General features: G+C 35.7%; 1 protein-coding gene across 1 annotated transcript in view; it reads right to left on the reverse strand.

Annotated features, from left to right (window-relative positions):
• The window catches only part of cac (calcium voltage-gated channel subunit cacophony), a 266,619-nt gene extending 263,463 nt beyond the window's left edge, over positions 1 to 3,156 (reverse strand). The window contains exon 1 of the mRNA XM_018523049.1: positions 2,924 to 3,156. The gene's annotated coding sequence lies outside the window, so the exon portion shown is untranslated. The remainder of the gene's footprint in view (positions 1 to 2,923) is intronic.
• Between the last annotated feature and the right edge of the window lie 1,591 nt (positions 3,157 to 4,747).

Genomic DNA, 4,747 nt, shown 5'->3' on the forward strand with positions numbered 1-4,747 from the left:
ACAGGTGGAAAAAATGTATAGCTAGCGATGGGCAATACTTCGAATAAAATATTTTTTATCATTTTTATGCAATAAACGTGTATTTTCTATTAAAAAATTCCGGTTTCATATTTACATACCTGGTAAAAGTAACCAAAATAAATCGAAATATTAAAATAGTTCGAAATAAGATGTTCGTAATGGTTATATATATAGCTGAAGATTATTTTAAAAATCACCAGGTTCCGATAACGTTTTGCGGTCTCAAAACAACCTAACTTTTAAGTCGTAAAATTTCATTTAAGTATGTTTCGACAAAAATTTTCGTTTCGCTCCGACATAAGTTTTCAAAATCGACTCTCATAACTCTCGCAGAAGTTGTACACGGGTCGAAGTCAACAAAGTAGTCAATTTCCAAGCAACTAAGCTCTGTCGTAAGAATTTCGCTTTCAAACTAATACTCATCTTTATAATTACTGGACTTTCCAAGAGATAAGAATAACCGGAAAAAAAGCAAAAGGATGCAACTTTCCCAAGAAAAAAGTCGGAGTTTATCGCGAGCAACAAATACAATGTTCAATGAATAAAAAGTATAAAAAATATATATTACAGAAACAAATTTAAAATTTACTTCGCTTCAATTAAATGAGTAATTGTGTGATGCTACATAAAAATAATATCAAATCTTTGTTGCAATTTTTGTAGAAAACTTGCACAGAATAATTTATTTTTACATTTTACTAATTATACACAATTACAATCTGCATCTTAAATATGAATATTCTCAGAATATTATTATTACTTCGGAGAAAAGCAGCATAACTTTCGCAATCGAGAATAAAATCAAGAATCCAATAAATTGTTTCTATAGAGCATTAATACGTTTAATTTATAAGTATGAATAAAAATTGGAGCACAGATAGAGAAAGAAATCTCATGTGTCAATAAAATTAATTGATCTCTTTCGTTAATTTGCTTATCAATAAAATTAATAACATACCTTATTACTTTTATTGGAAAATTTACTATCTATTAATATATGACATCAGTATTCTTTAATTCTCAAATAATTAATAATCGAAGATTAATTGAAAGATCTGTTTAGAGAATGCAAAAAGATTTCTGTCTTAAATAAAAAATTTTAATATTTCTCATTTCTTCCTTATTATTTTTCAGTACAATTCAGAATCAAAGAAACGAGAAATTATACGATGTTCTGCTCAATAATATTGCTTTTGTAACACGTTCTGAACTCAAAGACTTAATGATTTATTGAACTATGTAGGAAAGAAGAAAACGAGAAATAGTAAGATATATTATTCGCTCGCGATTGATACGAACTTAATTTCAAGAACTGGACTTAATTTCAAGAAGGAACGTTCATCGTGTGCGTGCGCGCGCACGCGCGCGCGTGTGCGTGCGTGTGTGCGTGCGTGCGTGCGTGTGTGCGTGTGTGTATGTGTGTGCGTGTGTGCGTGAGATCAATTAATTGATCTCATACACACACACACTCTCGCAATTGCGAGAGTAACGAGACGAACTGGGAAATCGTCTACAGCTAAAGCTTGGAATCTTTCACACTGCGTACCGTAAAATTGGATAACTTTGTCCTATGGAACAAAGTTAAAATAAAAAGATATATCAGATTAAGTAATTTTGACCTAAATTTTTAAAAATGCTTAGACAGCACGCTTATCCAAAATCAAGACAAGCCGTCTTAAAACGTCTATTAAGACATTTTTAAGATATTATATGTTCCGATTTTTTTGCAAGCTGTCCAGGCATTATCAAAATTTGAATCAAATTTATCCTATTTTACAAGGAATATTGGACTCTTGAAATTCGTATCTCTCCTGGCGAAAATAAAGATCGGAACGTAAGTTGTATGAGTATGAGGGAAAAATGACAGAAAAAACATAAAGGAAACTTCTAGGAAATGTAAATTGGAACAGCGAAGCGTAATAGAAGCATTTACTTTTTAAAACGCTTATTTTACGTGTCGCTTTTCCAATTTAGAAGTTCCTAGAAGTTTCGTTTACGCTTCTGTCACTCTCTCCTTAAATTCGACTTTTATAAACTCGCTTCCATTTTCCACTCAGCACTTTTTATCCTAAGGATGTTCTGAGGACGCCCTCAAGGCATAGAACATCTTCTAGACGTCCCTTGAAAATCTGTGCTGTATTCCGGACAATATGTTTATTTAAAAAACGTCATAAAAGCATTACAAAAACGGTTTTTTTAGAACATACTCCAGGCAACACACATGTCCAAAAACAAGACATAAAACGGTGTCTACAATGAGATTTTAAGGTGTAAAACTTAAGCTTGAAGCCATAAAAAATTAACCAGTTATAATTGATTATTCTCCTTACATTCGACTCTGATTGATTTTTTATGGCTTAAAAGGCTTAAAGCTAAAATTTTACGCCTTAAAATCTCACTGTAGCTTAAAATATCTTGAAGATGTCTAAAAGAAAAATATTTTATTAAAAATATCTAAAAGACATCTTAAAGACGTCTTGCATCCTGATTTTCGATTTAATATTGTCTAAGATATGTTTAAAGTCTTGTGTTCTCAATGCTAGAAATCTCGAATAGAAAAAAATTAATAAATCACATTTGAACAATTCGGTCACATGATCAATGAGTTTGGTCGATTCTTTTTCCATCTGAGAGATCTTTAACCGATTTTTAGCATCATGGAGAGAGAGACGTGAGGTTTTAAAGAAATCTAAAAGACATAAAGATATCTTCTAGACATTATGTGTTATCCAGGATAAGTCTTTTTCTTTGAATCTGTATCGTAGAAATTTTTGTACAGAGAAGCGCGCGATCGCTAAAATGCGCGTGAAAATTCACGACGACGAATATCACAAAATGGAGTACCGTCACAATTTAACATCCATCGAATCCTCCCCTCGAGAGGTATCATATTCTCGCTTACCTTCCGCTGTCCGCTCAATCGTCAACCCCGCCGACGCCGTGAGGAGATAGAGAAGAGATACATCCGTCAGCTAGTCGTCATACTAAACGCCCGTCGACGATCGCCAGCACCGTGATCAACACCGTTGCACACTCACTGACTCGACCGCGCGTCGCGACATGTCATCGTCGGCGATCGGCACTTTTTCTTCCTCTTCGTTTCCTCTTCGTTTCCTACGTCGGTGAAAATTTTACTGGTGAGATTAGAGAAGCGCGTTCACAGTAAAACGGGGGAACGGGAAAAACGTAAAAACAGATCGAGGGGGAGCTCTCTAAAGCGTGTGTAAATAATCGCGAACATAGTAGCGTACGAACGCACTCTGAATATAATAACGAACGCGTAATAATTATAATCATGAAGAAATAGTCGCGGACGCGCGCGCGCGCGCGTGCCCGTGCGCACGTTCGTACGGGTGAAAAAAAGGTACCTACGTTAATTCTACGCGGCTACACGGCGTCGCGCCTTCAAGCGCGCTCGCTCCACGGTCGCTACACTAACTGCCGCGACTCGACTTGAATTTCGAGCCAGCGCGCGCGCGCTGGCCAATCAGCGGCCGGCGTGCCGCTGCCCGCGGACGCCATCACTGCGCAGGCGCGCCGTTGTCCGCCGTTGCCCGCCGTTGCCGGCGGGATACGTGCGTTCCGTGCGTTCCGTACGTTCCGTGCGTTACTTCAGTCCGTTGAGGAAAAAATAAAATTCTTTTTTTTCCATTATATAAACGTTATTTTTAATTTCTTTTTACTATTCGCTCAATGGATGCAAATAAACATTTATACAATACTAACATATAACATTTTTATTTGATTACGTCGATCAAATGTTCGAAATTTTTAAAAAATAAGAAATTTGTTTTAAAAATAAATGATTTTTAACAGAAGATGAATTGGAATAAATCAAAACGGGACTTCTCTTTTATTATTATCTAAGACAGTGATAGCCAATCTTTTATCTAACGTGCTATAAATTAATGGAGGTTAAACATATTATTTAACGAGCTATTCTGTTACAGAATTAAGCAAAAAAAAAAGACTGCGATCTTATTTCTTCTGTTATGTTGAGACTAAAAAGATTTCTTCTGTTTTATAAAGTCTATTTCTTGTATTATGTTCTGTTTTCATAAGCGCCGACTTATGAAAAATATTGTGGTGGGGGGGCCGAGAAAGGATATCAAATGACCTTTTTCTCACGGTCTTTTCTTTCCTGGTACTTACATTACATTACATTTACATACTTTCATTACAATGTATGTACTACCTTTACGTGCGCGATCTCCCTATTCCCGTGTGAAGTTAGCGCACCGATTTTCAGTTCGGTTTATAAATTAATTTACAACAGCATTTACATCTAATTGCATTGTTTCTTCTACATGTGTAAAATACTTACAGAATTTAATATTTGTTGCATTATAGTACTTCGTATATATACGTTAATAATCTCCTTAAGGAAGAAAATGAACGCTCGGCTGTACACGTACTTACAGGAATCGTTAAAATTATTTTTACAAACTTCACCAACTCCGACAATAAATCCGCTATATGTTGTTCCTGCTTGACGCTTCCTTAGGCTGCATTCCATTTAACGCTCGCAACGCTCATGAGCATCGTTTGTCCTTGTTTAACATTTGATAAACAAGGATAAAATGATTCTACAAGCGTTAAATGGAATGTGCCTTTACAGTGTTGATCGCAGAAATTATTTGCGATTGTTAAAAAAATTATTGAGGGGGCAATGCCCCCTCAATCAAATTATTGGAGGGGCCAAAATTGCTATGCCCCCCCCCCCCCC

The sequence above is a fragment of the Trachymyrmex cornetzi genome, unplaced genomic scaffold (assembly GCF_001594075.2).
Source record: "Trachymyrmex cornetzi isolate Tcor2-1 unplaced genomic scaffold, Tcor1.1 scaffold1399, whole genome shotgun sequence".
Classification (NCBI taxonomy): domain Eukaryota; kingdom Metazoa; phylum Arthropoda; class Insecta; order Hymenoptera; family Formicidae; genus Trachymyrmex; species Trachymyrmex cornetzi.